We start from the raw sequence: 16,708 nt of genomic DNA, 5'->3' as shown, positions 1-16,708 counted from the left end.
TTTAATGCTTATTTTAAGCTTCCATTTTAATGCTTTATGGAGACTCACAAAACTTCTTTCCCCCAACAGTTTTTACATGTGCTGTCTCATTCTTTTCTTCCTTCTCTTTTTTTGATTACAAATGCCATGACCCCCAATGATCCTGCACAGAACACTTCTCATGTATATCCTGACAAGTGTAACAATGCAGACTGCCAGTTCCACTGCAGTCAAGAAGTCGCAAAGTACAGCAAAGGAATTTTGTATGTGCTACCTCCAGTATTTTACTATGTGATTGAAGTGTTACCCAAGTCTGAAATATTGATAGTCTTGAGAGGTCATGTCAGTGACAAAAGAATGAGATACAGTTTTCCTTATGCTTTAAGACACAAAAAGCATGAAATCATTCTGTAGCAAGATTCTGTAGCAAGGACCATTATTCTCTGTTTATTCATTTATTTACCATCAGCACTTTGTACTCCAGTCTTTTGCTAATTGCAACAGTCTTAATTTGTTTCCTATATCCCTCCCACTGTGAAGTTACTCAGATCCTCCCTCATGTTTCTAGCAATTACAAAGAAACATATGCACTTCTGCTATTATCTATGGTAAAAATACATTGCCTGTGCGTTTACTGAATTTAACTGCTTTCTGTGTTCTAGGAACCTCAGCCTTATTGTGCACATGCTGGTACAGTTACGTTATATTGTATCAGTACTCCACCAGCTTGAGCTAGCACCTTACCTGAATCTACAGTATTTGGCAAAGATCTATTTCTCAACAAATTATCATTTGTGTCACTAATGTTCTATAATGAAATGGAATCCTGAATTTGTGTAGAACTTTTTTCTGATGCTGGGCTTTTCCTCCTAATGCAAACATCTCAGACTTCACATGGATAACTAAAGGGGAAATACTAAACTCATGCATGGTCTATGCTATTCAGGTCAGCCTAATAGTCACAAACAGGTCACTTCTGTAATAAACATCTTGAATTTCTCAGTGGAACTCTTGCTAAAAATTAGAGGACGGCAATGTTTTTGTTTAATTTTAAGCACAACAGACTTGTTCTGGGGAAAGGTTCTTGACATGCGGAATGAATTGTGGGACTTTGAGAGTGAGCTGAGCTCGGCAGAGTGATAACCGGACTGACTGGCAGTAATAGATTAAAAAGTACAGGAAAAATATGATTTGAATCAGACTTGAAAAGCATTTTAAGGCAGCCATGAAGTATGCATGTTAAATCAGAGAGGTGAGAGAAACAGCATGGCTGTTTCCCAGAAGACAAGATGCTTCAAGCCTTTCTATGCACATTCTGAAAGACAGCTATAGCTGAGCGGGAAATGCGTCATATAGGCTTGGCCAAAAGAAGGCCTCGATATATTGGAAAGTCTTAAACTCAGATATTTTTTTTTTTTTCTCATGTTGCTCACAACAGAGCATAGGTTTAGTTTTGGATGGCTCTCATGCCATCAGCATTAGAAGCAACACAGTTGAAGTCTCCTAAAAGCTATAACGCAAAAAATACCGAAGTGATATCCACAAGCATATTTTGAAGAATCCCCTTAACTATTCCTTCTCTCAAAGTATTTTCTAATATGGGTGAAAGAAAATTAGATTGTATACTGGCAAGAAATTTGTCAGTGTTCGCAAATATTTTAAAAATCACTGCACTATAACTAACTGCCAAGACTATTCAACTGCTTAGAATTTTTTTTAGGTATCAGCTTTTATTCACAGTAATTGTTAGAGACAATGTTTTTTGGCATGTTACCCAAATTCCCAGACGGCATTACAAACATCTACCTCATCTGAAGTCAGATGCTAAACTGGTGCACATCAACTACTCCACCAACAACCAAGGCAGCTACAACAGACATAAAAAAAAAAAAAAGTGTTTTTTTTCCCCTCAGCCTGAAAGGAAGCAATTTCAGGGAAAACATGGGAGTTGAAAAATCCTACATAAACTGTAATGAAGACTGTTAAACTTCTTTTCACATCTGTGAAATAAGTTTAACAAATGACTCCATTCGATTCTATGATGAATGACTACTCATATGCAAGCTCTTTATTATATCTACCAGGAAAGAAAATAACTTTTACATGTTTCTCTAGCTGTTGTTTTTCCTTCCCTTTTATTCTGATGTTTAGTGTTCATATTTTCAGTGTGAAAATATGACAGCTATTGTATGCCAAAAAAAAGGGATAATTAGTCTTATATGACTGTTTTTATGTTTTCATGGCTTTTCTTTGCCTAATCCACTGCTGCATGGCCTCTTTAAAAACAAAACTTACTTTCTCATGGGCCAGAAATGAGAAACCTGGGTGCAGATAAGCATCCTTAATCTAAAGTATAAACCTAAACTTCCAAGCACCTACCTTGACATAAGGTTAATAATATTTTAAAGATTATATAAGCAAAGGGAAAATGTTCCAAAACTGCTGGAAAATTGGACACAGCTATTTATGGAGTATCAACAACCAGCAAAGTGAAAACTCACTAATTCCTTTAACTTCCACATTCAGAAATAGCTGGTGATACTTGATGCAGTATCACATCCGAGCTCCTATGCTCAGAGCTCACCGGTAGAGATTTGCAAACTAGGTGTCCTTCACTTCTCTCAGCGCCTATCTGATTCTTCAAATAAGATGCCCCCATGCTATGGTCTTCTGTGTGCAGTGCTAACCTCTGACACTTAGGTACAATTTCCTTCTCATCCTGACTTGGAACAAAAAGTTCAGTCTGGGACCCACTTCTTAATAAAGTGCCATAGCAATTAGCCTGATGAACATTGAGGTGAATCACCGGAATAGAATTTCCATTGCAGTCTACCATACAATGGATGAGTGCTGACATCAACTACTCCTCGAGACTCCTTCATCATTTGCTTAAGATATGGTGATATAATGCTGCTTGCAAGAAACAAATGATTCAACTTTGAGCTCTGTCTATAAAAGTATGCAAACACAAAACAATTTTTAATTATTTGTATTATTTATTTTTAAAGAGCTTAGTCATTTTGCATTGTTTCTTTCACAGTGGTAAGTACAAGTTAAATGAATGGTTTTATATGGAACTGCCTTTAACTATCATAAAGCTAGGGTTGCATATGCTTCCCTAACGTTACCTCACTTTTAAAAGTTGTCTAATGACATCATAAGTTATACTACATCTGCTGTTACTAGCCAAATCTCCCTGTTCTTCTCTCTATTCCTCCTCCCTCTACTTCCTTTTTTTCCCCTCTTGAAACTCAATTGTATTCTCATACTCACACTGCAATGCTTTCAGTGCATTTGCATGCTCTAGAGTCCCAACAAGGCAGCAGCAGTGTTATTTTCTTGCTTCTACAGACCAATAGATCTGTACAATCACACTTCACCACCTCAGGAGAAGGGTTTTTGCCCAGAGGATCTGGACAACCTCCTGAAAATAATGCTGATGTTGATTTCAACATCTTGTACCTAAGTAATAAAACAAAACAAACATTTCTAATTTCCCTGATGATCATCTACCTATTGAGCTAAAGACTTACCTAACTGGAGAACATGGTAACAGGTGGACGCTGCTACTCATTCCTCTGTGAGACATTAATAGAAAGAACCCATAACTAAATTTTAAGAAGGCTAATCAACAGGGCTTTGCCAGATAACATCTACTGAATTGGGATAGAGGTTAGCTGGAATAACTAATGGATTCTAGAACTTGGATTAAGTTTTGCAAGATGGATACTGAACTGCTCAAAGCCTGATGTGTTTAGGGCACACGCAGAAAGAGAACTCTATATATCAAGAGAGCTTTAAATACAAGAGCTTTAAATGATAGACAGCACCTGATATTGATATTTCTACATACATTTCTGTGATCCTTTACTGAATCTGGTCCACAGACACTGAAATTCTGCTCCTGCCTCACTTTAGATGGCTTACACCATTTTGGCACCTGGTTTTTGGGATTAAAAGAGGCAAAAAAGCATGTAGGTACCTTTTCAAATTCAAAACTTAAAAAATTTAAAAAGTAAAAAAATGATGACTTTATGGTGTCATCCTAAGGACAGCTGGAAAGTTGTATTATCTACTACAAACAACACAGATACCTCTACTTCAACACATTGCTTCTGCATGACAGGGCGAGCAACCCTAATAGTATCTAGTGTGGTTAACTTTTCAAGTTTTCTCTCTTTCCTATAAAGTACCTTAATATTGTCCAGATCACGTAAGTCCACTGGACGTCTTACTGTAAATTAAAGCATGGTTACAAAATGAGATCCCACTTAATATTTCTTTAATGGTTGCTACTGAATGGAGTTTTCTGCATCATGACCAGGTTGAAATCAGTATTTAAATTAATTATGACAGCCATATAAATTAGACATAAGAGACTTCTAAAGCTAATTAGAGTCTGAGAGTTTTAATTTGATGTCTGTCTTGGTGTAATATCTGCTTTATGGATTAAATTAATAAAATTAAGACTACATCATTATAAATTTCCACTTCCATAGTTCCGTAAGTTTTACAATTACATGCCATATTTGAATGATAATTGAATGAAACGAAATCATTATGTTCATGTCTGCTTTCCTACAGACTTCAAAATATTCCCTATTTTCTTCCATTCATAAAAGTCATAGCTGCTATAGTGATCCCAACCTAAAGAGCAATGTACATCAAGGAATTTGTAATCCACGTAACTGAGTAAGAGCAGGCCTATGCTGCATGTATAGCATGCTCTTCAGGCCTGTGTTGCCCTGTGCATATCCCCTGGCTGCAGCATAAACTTCGTGGGACAACTATAACACAGGAACCTCTATACACAGCTCCCACTTGTAATCAGCAATAACACAACTTGCGTCTTTTGCCTTAATCTAAAAGTGCAGCAACAAGTTCTTATGTGATCATCATTTTCATTTGAAAAAAAACAAATAATGAATAGAGTTCTTTTCTTTCAAGAAAATCCTATAAAAACCCTGGAGACCAAAAAACAGATCCCCTTCATGGAGACTTGTTCAATGCTGCACAAATCAGGGTTCCCAATACCTGAAAGAATGTAAGATCATCTATAATATCCTCTCTTTCTTTATAGTTTTAGCTTCAATAAATGGCATTTTAAAGAATATGTTCCAGTTGAAGTCTCTCTCTTACTGGGATCATAATGAACCAGCACCTTCTGGTATGAAACAGCTACTGAGTTATACTTAGCAGATCAATATGCCTAACAGTTATTTTGAACAAGGATTTATGTTAAAGACAGCTGGAATAACAGGAAATATGTAAGAACTATAATTAAGCAAAAAGAAGCTCAGGGTCAATTCCACAGTATGTAGTATTAAGGACAGTGAAGGTTCATTGATTTATATCCACTAAGAAAGTTTCCGTTTGCCCTTATTTAATTATGAGTTCTATATGCAAACTGTACATGCCACAGTATACATCTTAACAAACTATACATTATTTTCAATTTGATGCTCTTGCAAGATGACATCAAAAAACTGACATATTAAGCATAAGAATTTCTGATACAGTACATAACTTGAGATTGTATTCTTCTACTGACTACACTGTTCAGTACATATGTATCAAAGCATAGTGTTTTGAAATTAAACTTTAGAATATTCTGTAGAAAACATACTTGAAGTGAAGAAAACACTTATTTTAATTTTAAATGGGGACAAAATATCCTGTGACAGTGGATCACAATCTTGGCTTGAAAATTTGCTTTTGACACTTGTATTTTCACAGGCAATTAAAATCTAATTTGGCCTATGATAAAAAGCAAATCCTTTTATCCCATAGTTGCAATCACAAGAGGAACATATTGCATTAGAAAGCAGCACTGTAGCTTAAATTTTCATATTTGACATTTGTGACATTGTGGAAAAAAAATAATTAATAGATAGGAAAGTTTATGCATGAACACCTCATCCTTAAGCTTTCCTATCTATTAACTAAATGTGATGTCACTAGTATTCCAATACACAAACTATTGATTCAGATTTTAAGCAGAACGTTTAAATTGAAGGCTACCTTGTCCATCTGAAATTCTCTGGCATCTTATCATACCAACTAAAAGCAAGAAAAATAATACATTGGATGAATGATAAATACAAAAGACAATTTTAATTTGTGCAATAAAAAAAGTTCTCTATACCCCAACCAAGTATTAATTAGCTGCTAGTCAGAAGTGAATCTACTGACATTTTATCAAAATCTGCAGACCACTCTGCCAATTCAAACTGCACACTTTCTGAATTTCCAAATTTTGAAAAGTACAAAATTTTTCTGAGTTGCCAGAAAATCCATCTCTGCATCAGCATCTTTATATTGATAAACAAACTGAAAATAGAAAGTACACATAAAAGGGTAGTCAGCTACACAGCATCTAGAATTCTAGATCTAGGGAAAGTAGAGTCATTTACATATGGTCATCCGTCCAACTTTGTTTCAATGATCTAGGACATAAAAATGATGCATAAAATTGTATGCAAACGTCAAATGGAGCTATTCAGTGATGTGAACAGGCTCATATTTGGAAAGATACTAAACAATAACACCCACTGACTGAAGATCTCAGTAACTATTGTTCATTATCCTCAGTCAACATTCTTCCAAATTGGGCACATTTCAGTAATCTCCTTTTTCTCCAAGTGAAAACTTACAAACCCACAAGAATAACATGAGGGAGTTGAGCCCTTTTTGCTATGAACTGAAATTACATCAGAAATATTCTAGAAATCTCCACTGATTCATGAGAAGAGCGCCAATTTAATCTCAATAAAGCTATCCGTATTTATGATTGTGGCACATACTCATACATACAAGCCACAAATTGGACACATGCAAACATCAGAAAACAATAACAACCTCATTGAGGTTAGATGGAATAAACAGTGCACCTCCAGTGTTCCAGAGAACAAATACATATATATATATATATATATATGTAAATAGAGACTAAAATATACCATTCTAAGCAAACACCTGTATGCATTACTTAGAAATACTATTAGTATTTACTTTATGCTATAAGCCACTCGTAGTTTCAGTAAGTGGCATTTTCTTTCTGATCTTTGTATTTTTAACCACCACTTAACAAAATAAACCTGGAGGTTTCAGTCGCATACTCAAAGAACAATGAGCTGTGGACCGGGCTATCTCCATTTTCAAATCTCAGCTAAAATCTGTCATGACTTAATATTCTCCATGTGCTCCTGAAACCAGTTGCAATAAGTAAGTCTCTCATACTGTTTTACTGGGGGGAGAATCCTCCAATAATTAAGAGTTGATCTGCTGCAAATTCACTACAATTCAAAGTCTGATTCCCCCTTTCAGGATGCAGACATATCTGGTACAAAGAAGATAATACGTTTCAGTTGCCCCATCAGTGAGATTTCTACAAAAACTCCCAAAGGTATTGCCCGGAGTAAGCACTGGAGCTCGAACCAAGTATGCTTAGCCTTCCAAAGACATCTTTTTATTGGCTCTGCAATTTGTCTGATTTTCCTTATGAGTGGATCTGAATTAGATCAGATTCTCTTGGTCTCTTTCAAACCTCAACTCAGTGTACAGGTGGTCATTTAACTACTTTGTATGGCCATTTCCTGAACAGTACATCTTGTTTTCAGTGGGGCTGCAAATCATGTATGCAATTCAGAGGATTTGTGCAGTTTATGTCCATTGCACTCAAGGTTAATTAGAAACATTAGTAAATTAAATCACTAGGAACTCATTTGGTACCGCTGTGGATGTCACCTCTAATTCCATATACACCCCATTGTAATTTAGCATTAATTAATGCACATTTATACAATGGCATTGCCATAAATCCCAACAAGTGTGATGTATTCTGGGATAAAAGCCTATTTATGACAACAGATTCAAAACCATAATCACTGCATCATTTTAAAATATAAAAATTTGTGCTATTTTGCTTAGAATACCAAATAAAAATTATATAAAGTGATAATTGGCAAAAATTTCTTGAGCTCTGAAAAATTATATAAAACATTAAGAATACAGATTACTATTCTTTTGCACGGATAACAGGAAAGAGTCATATCTGTTCTTATCATTCTGCTGCAATAGGCAAAGCAGCTAAATTTTCAATAATAATCACAGAGTAACAGCCATATTCATGTAAAATAAAAGTATTTTTCCTCATGTAAAATGCTATTAGCCATATTTGAAGGCATTATGTTCAGATATCATTTTTCCATTTCACTAAATGACAGCCATTAAATGCAAAGGCAACTGCATGACAGGGATATTTTTATTACTTCAAAAGGAAGAAAAGGATTAAAATGAGTTTATTCAAAAGTGTGATTTGTCAATTTTTTCTTATCAAGGACTGTGTGGGACAGCTTTAAACCTAAACACTGTGATCTGACCTCCTATTTGAATAAGTTAATGTGATCCAGTGTTCTTAGAAAAGTAGTGAAACCTATCTTTTATATGCAGAAGTCCCAGGAGGAATTTATGCTTTTATACGGTCAGCTGCAAGGTGCCATTTCCTTTTCATCATTCCTGCTTTTATCATATTGTAGTTCTTGACAGCTTAGAGGTTCTTTTTAGAATCTGGTGTATGAGCAACTATATAGAGACATTTTTTGTATGAAGGATTTCTTTCCAGCCTCCTAGGTTTTACAGTCAAATAGATTTCTGCTGCCAGAAATCCCTCTCTTATATTCAAGAGTGACTAATCACCATATTTGATAGAGCAAGCATCTTACCTAAACATCAAATAGAACTATAAACTACTACCTTAGAGCATTAAAGAAGGATTTTAGACACATCAGTTTCTTGCATTATATATCTTGGGAACTGTAGTGAAAATAATTTCATGTATGTACATACATAGAGAGAGGTAACATTTAGTTGGACAAAATACTACTCATTAGGGATTTACTTGGAAGGATTATCCTCCTCCCAGCAGCTGTTTTTCACAGGACACCCTATATGGTGTATAGCTCTTTTTTTTTTTTAAAGTGTTCTCTGCACATATTCTCCTAATTGTTTACACTAATTTACATTTTAAAGCATTAATATAAAAAGTTGTGGTAATTAAAAGCCCATTACCTACAAACAGAAGAATTCAATCAAAAAGTATACATTTATTTAGTATCTTTTATATACCGCTATTTTAAAGCTCCTGCATCTTTTAGCTAGCTTACTGTATAAGCTTATTCCTTTCAGGATAGAAAATTCTCAAGACTTCAGGACAGGAACTTAAAAGTTATGCAGGCCAACATTCTCAGCTAACCTGGATCAACTCTGTTGACTTCAACAAAACAATGCCAATTTCTATTAGCTGCAAATGTCATTCAGCTGAAAGCGAGAAGAATCACATAGTTATAGAGCAATATTGGAATTTGGCCATAAAGAGCAATCCAAGATGGAATCCTTGAAAGTATAGCCTCTCAAACCAAACTACTCACAGATCATGTGTAAAACTTTTTTTTTCTTTTTAATGTCATAATTTTACATTGCATAATGTAAAGTGATCCTTTTTTCAGCCTGTAGGCCGAGTAGGTATTTTGGTATAGAACCGTGCTGGTAAAAGTTATTCCAATGACCTCAAATAATGAAAAGACTAGTGTGGAGTAACAGCATAAATACACGTCATATCTTTACCCATTTCTTCTGCTGTTAATTTGCTATTTACATATTTCAGAATTATTATGGTATCAAAGAGAGACAGACTTTCCTTGAACATCTTTGTTACTCAGAGCCACACATGAAAATTTTATGCTCAAGTAATACCTAAAATATAGCCTATTTCTAACTCTGGGACAGACACTTTGTAGCTGAGAATGGTTCCACTGAATCCAGTTCAGCTATTCTGATTTGAACCAGAGAAGAAACGCAATTATTTAAATTCTCCTATTAAAAAAATTAAAAAGGACATAGAAGTCTTAAGATACATTGTTATTACACATCGTAACTGATTCCTCTTCTGTTCAGAGTTTGCCTTGGTCCCACGTGGAAAGTGACATTTCAAATGATAAACCACCTGAACTACACTATTCAGAGGGAAGCACTTCTAGGCATTCCAGCTAGTACACTACAATCAATTTTCAGTGCCTCTCTGTGGGCTGATGAAAACCAGACATGAAGGGGTCACATAGTAAAGACTACCTTTGTCCAGGGATTGTCAGAGAAAAGCTTTCAAGTATGCTTTGCTTTAAAATTTGTTTCAATTCTTGACAAACTAGAAACACCTATTTACAAAAAATAGCTGGTAACTTGATGAAGCACTCCTGACTAGTTTATACTAGCTGATTTCTTCTGCATTTCGTAATTTGGATTTGAACATGTATGCTCTGTAACCCTCATATCCACAACTGAGCAGCCAATCTCAGGTTTAATGTATGCAATGAGATGCAAACAACATAATCTCACTGTTTGAGATAACGAACATTGTGATCTGAGCACATTAGTTCTTTGCTAACCAGATGTAAACCACAGATTAGTAGAGAAATTAAATAACCTTCTTGAACATTAAAAAAAAAAAAAAAAATCAAAAAACTTAAAATACGCATTCAGCTGACGAGAGCTGCAGAAATTAACCACTACAACAGTGAGAGGACATTTCACAGAGACAACTTTTTTTTTTAAATACAGTCTGTATTTCAAGCAGAAAGAAACTCACTACTAACTTTTTTCTTGATGTGTGCTTTTTCTTGTCTTTTATTCTGTACTTGAATAAGCAAAACTTTCTTGATTAACTAGAGGAAAAGGACTGCCAACTGTCAACACTTCTATTGGATTTGTAAGCTTGCATTCTCCACTATTGAAGAGATGCGCGTGTGTGTGCATACACCTACGTATGTATATGATACAGTTGTCACTCAGGATTCCCTTCACAAGTCATGTTGTCAACAAAAAGACAAGTAATATAGACTCCTATACCGCACATAGCATCAATGGGACATGACAGACTTTTTGTGTAACATGTACTATTACCATCATCAACATACCACACCTTGAACTCCAAACGACAGTTTTCTTGTACAAGAGAATTGCAGCAGCTTAAATAGAAGTAATTTTCAATGATGATAACATCACTGTTACTGAACTTTTTTCTGTACGACGCAGAATGTCCGTATTAGAGTAGTTACTGATTACTGTATGGACATAATGTAGTGGTTTTGCACAGATCACGGTCTTAGGTGTCAAAAAGCTATGCTAATAATAAGCAATTTAATTGAGGTAATTAATATGCTACGTACTTAATAACTGTAGTTATGATATAGGCAATGCACAAAGGTAAGTTCTGTAAATACACTCAGTATTATTAAATTTGAAAGTAAAAGTAAACAAGTGACTGTTAACTACAGAATGATGTTGACAGTGACCCTTATAACAATAAGATAATTTGCCAGACAAATCACCTTTTTTTCCACAAGTGTAGCCTTAGTTATTACAATAGATCAATTTATTTCACAAGGACACCTATTTTATGAGTAAATATGTATTTTATTCAGAATTCCTTTATCAAAGATACATTCATCAGTATATTCTTTCAAAAGTAAAAAAAAGTCATGTTGAACAATATTTACATCAATTGTTTCACCTGTGTACTAACCTAAAAGATTGAAAACTTATAAAAAGCTTAATTTTAATCAACAAAAACAGCATCAAAACAGTCAGACATGTCAGGTTTGATAGCTTTATGGTTTAAGTGAGTAAGATAAACTACTTATTCATTGACTTAATCATTTCTAATCATCATTTCTGTATGTGTTTGGACTTCGCAATTTAGAACGACAGCAGTACAGCCTGTCCAGAAGTAATTGCTATAAATATGCCAGATGTTGTAAAAATCTGGACATATTCATTGTAAGAGAAAAAAATGAAGCAAATGCTTTAAGAATGCAGAAATGCATGACTTAATGGTGTAATCTATATTTCTGGCATTATAGGTCAAAGATACAGTAAAAACCAGAGCATTTATTATTATCGCAAAAGGTTATTTCTCTTTACAATTTTCGTTAGTGTCTTGACTCTAACAGAGCTAGGCTTGGCTGTAAATTTGAAGGCTTGCTCAAAGGGCACTAGCCCATGGAAAAGAAATAAAAATTTTGCACACATTTTTTGCACACATTTGCACAAATGCGTGGGTGGCAGTCGTAAGGTTGTCCTATTTTTACTTCTTATTACAGCTAAGAGCACATCTATTACATTATATATAAAAAAAATTATTAACACTCTACAGTCCTTAAGATATCCCATAGTATCAAGCATATTCAAGTCAGAAATAAAATCTGAATAAACTCAATTGCTATCTGAATTCAAGCACTGTGACCTCAAGTAATAACTACAGACACACGGGGAGCTGAGTCTTGAACTAAATTCTGTTTCCTCCTTAAGCTTTGTCACGTTAAAAAAACCACAAGAACACATGAACAGCAATGGAATATACCAAATATATGTACATATACTTTGTATTTCTAATGAAAAGGCAAGTTTTACAAGGAGTACTACCATAAATAAATTTCAGTAAACTACAATAGGTTAAGTACAGAGAACATACTATCTCGGCATGTCACTGTAAATTCTGAGATATCAAATACATGCTAACTGGCTAGTACATGTCATCACCTGTCAAACTGGCCAATAGCACAGGTGTAAGCTATACCTCATTAATCAGATAGTGGAAATTCTGCTTTATGTTAAATAATAATTAACTCCTGAGCCAACAGAATCAGTTTTGCTTCCCTTGTCTTTGGTTATCACATGATTAATTGCCGCATTACAAATATTTATGCTCAAACATTCTTCTACTACACTTATGGGTGTAAAGCTAAGGATCAGGGCCAGAAACAATGAAATTACTATCTACAGGATATTGTTGGCTCAAGTCTAACAGTACGACTACTACAGACATCTGCGTGCCACGGTTTATTTTAAAGCAAGGCTTCTTTTACTGTAGTTATGAAATGCTTCCAACCCACAGTCTGGTGCAGCTGTTATGATTCTACACATTCAAAATATTTACCAACCATTATCACAGAATCTTTGCATTAGTTGCCTTTCATGGTCCAAACCCATACAATTGGCAAGACAAACACTGATTTAGCACTCATGGTTTCTTCTTAACCGGATGCTTTAAACCCAACACATTTCTTTACAATGCTTAGGGGGTTTCTCCCTTCAGATATTTTGCTGCTGATACAGAATACCAGATAACCTCCAACAGCTTCATTCAAGCCCATAGTCAATTCAGAACATAATACTGAAACTGTGTTTTTCCCCTGTAGAGAGTGAATTGCTTGTGAAAACAAAACAAAGAACTCTTCAAAGCTAAATACTCAGCTCATCATTAATGCAGGTACAGAAAGCACCATGTCAATATCTTTTTAAAGGTATTCCTTCAGGAAGCATAAAATACATGAACTATTTTGAGAGCAAATACATCAACTATTTAGATTTCACAAGTCTCAAAAAAAAAAAGGGGGGGGGGGGGAAGGGGGTTTCCGAAAAATCACACTGAGACAACAAATGCAAACACATCATATTTGTAACCAATGTTGACATGCATCTAAATCTGGTCACTCAAAGCATACCAAAAAAAAAATCCTGATTTTAACGTAAATACATCTAAACCCACATTATACACAAAACAAAGTTTAATAAGTCTCCTTAACTTACCTTTTGATACAAAACACATTTTTTATAAGAATCTATGATCTACTCCATTTCTGTAATGATACCTAGGTATTTGGCTAAAGGAGTAGTAATGGTTTCTCCAAGATGTTCAGACAACTTCCTTTCAGTCCTGATAGGCCCCTTCCTTTGTAGTGCCACTTGTTCATGACAGAAAACTGGCCAACTCCTGCTGCTTCAGCAGGAGCAATCCAAGCACTATGAACCTCAGACAGTTAACTCTAAAAGATCATAAACACTGAATTTAAATGACTATTTTATCTAGGTCTATTATTTTGAATTCTCTTCATACTGTTACTTCATAAACTTACCTATTGTAATCTACAATAGGTAACCTTAATGTCATAATTAACTTCCATAAGACACCTATCACAGACTGTTTTACTGATAACAATGGATGATTCCTAAAATAATTCTTTCTATTCATAAATGCATTTCAAGTAAGTCATCTCTTAGCTCTAAGAAAAACGTATCTAAGAGTGAAGCATACTGTACTGAAACTTACTGAAGAAACACTGTTTTGAAACCGGTACAGATTACACTGTTGCTACTTGAAAGTCAGTGTTGCATCGTTTATTATCAGTATTAGTGAACTCTCCCAAACTGCCAGTGAATTAGGTGCTTCTAATAAAAGGAAGTGAATAAAAGCTGACACCTCCATTGTCTGGAGCAGAGAAATGAGATAGTACATTAATAACTAAGTTACAAATAAAAAAAACCCAACAATTACCTGATTCACGTATAGTGTTTAACTTTCTGGCCAAGTCCTCCAGTATTTTCCTCACTGTTATTTCATGAAACAATTACAGTCTTTAGCTTTTCATCCTTCGTAACTCTGCCAAAAATTCAGAAATTATGAGATCACCACTAATTAAAGAGAGAGAATAATTTTTTTGAATTGCAGAAGTATACATATTACAACTCAGTATTACCTGAAGGACAAGTGTACTGTAAAGCACCATTGAAATAAGTGATTTTAGTGCCGTGTTTCCTATAACCTGCGTTTAAGTTCTAAGCAAGGAAGACATTCTATATACTTTCACAAAACGCCTGATAACTTACCCAAACTCTTGTCCAACAGACAGGAATGGTATATATATAAACATCAAACTGAAGACATTCTTGCTACACAAACTTGACAAGATCCCACAATATTATCAACACATTGGCAAATGCAAATGGAAAGTGGTCAGTTATTGGTTTGTGAGAACATAGGGGTAGATGATATTACGGAAAAAGGAGATAAAGGAGTTAGGTACCTTTGGGGAACACCATCAATCACATGCTAACTTTCCCTTAAAATCACAAACATAACAGCTATCCTACTGGCTCTCGAATGCAGTGAAATGAAGGTAAAAGTATGGGGAAAGCTATACTTGAGGACAAGGGATAATGAAGATTGAGAATCAGGGAAGTCTGCCTTATCTCAAGGGAAAATATTCATAGGCACATATTGTCATGAGAAGGACTTGATCTGCTAGGGATTCACAAAATGATGCTAAGGGGAAGAAAATGTTTCTTCTGTAAACGAACAGGGCATACAGTATAAAAGCTCTCAGATCTAAACATTTTATAAAGGATTCATACGCTCAATTACTTTTCAGTGTAGAAAACATAAGTTTATAATTATTATTTTTAAATATTTTATCATAAAAGTGACTTCACTCGGCATCAATTTACTGATCTGATGATTGATTACAGGAATCAACCTCTTCACAAGATGTATACGCAAAAATATTGTGGAAAAATTAGTTAGGTATTTTAAAACTTACCTTTAATTTTGCTTTTTAGCTGAAGCATAACATTAATAAGACTGCAGTCAAAGGCTAAGAACATATGTTATTTGATGTCTTAGATGAATCATGCTATGCAATAGATGTTCTGAAGTCTCATTTTTAAGAGGATCATCAGTGTGAAAGCTCTTAATACACTGCTTTAGTCTGTCAAGATTTCTAATACCTCCAGCTAGACTGCCTGATACGCCTCAAGGTAGATCTTCCTTGTTCTCACACAATCAAACACATACAGCATCATAATGAGTGCATGAAAGACTGACATCCATAAGGTGCCCCCTGCGAAACACTTCTCTAAAGTCTGATTATTCCAGGACCCGAGCATAACAGTCACAGATAATGATGTCAGCCGCCACAGCATGGTGCCTCAGGCATTCCTCTCCAAGGTCATCCAGCTGCATTTCGTGTTTCACATCTACGTTATTATTGCCTTTAAGCACAAACGCAATTATCAGTCCAGTGTGTCCAGACTTCTGAGGTTGCATAACAGAAGTCACTAAACACTAAAACAGAAAATGCAGCAATCCTCACACCTACAAACTTAAAACACTTTTGTCATGCTCTCTAAAAATTAAAATATCACCTTTAACATTATTTTGTTCTTCAGTTTTACAGCACTTACAGCAAAGATCACTCAAAATTGCACCTCCCTGAAATGAGTAATATCTAACCCCAAGAATAAGGGTTTACAGATTGACAGTTAAACAGCGGGTATACATGAATGAGAAACTGTGGGAGTTCAAGGCCTATCAATGATCCAAGGCTAACATACATAAAGGCTTACTACTACAACTGCTTATTTTTCAAAAAGGAGGACGGAGATGGAAGTAGAGTCACAGTGAGCAGACCATTAGGAAAAGACAGTTAAAGTAATGGATAAATGAAATAGCTCCAGTGAGGGATGAACAGTGGAACTTTACCAGGAGAGCACACTTAAGTATGTTTTAGACAATTGTTTCATGTCTTGTTAAGAGCAAATGCAGGTTTCCCCACCCCCAAATATTCAAGGAAAGAATTAATATTCTACAAAGCAGAGTCCTACATGTTCTTAGAAGTAGATGTAAACTCAGCTAGGGGGGCAAGGAAAACTAGGACTTTCTTTTGTTTGGCTTTATTGTTGTTACTTGGGTTATGTTCCTGTGACATGTTCATTTAAGGTCTTCAAAGACTTATTGTGAATAACAAACTTACTGGTCACTTGTCTATCTAGTAAGACCTAGTCTTTCAAAGATTTATGCTGGCAGTCTAGTAAGAGTGGTCTGAATATCCTCATAGAA

The sequence above is a fragment of the Chroicocephalus ridibundus genome, chromosome 4, assembly GCF_963924245.1.
Source record: "Chroicocephalus ridibundus chromosome 4, bChrRid1.1, whole genome shotgun sequence".
NCBI lineage: Eukaryota > Metazoa > Chordata > Aves > Charadriiformes > Laridae > Chroicocephalus > Chroicocephalus ridibundus.
This window is presented reverse-complemented; position numbering follows the sequence as displayed.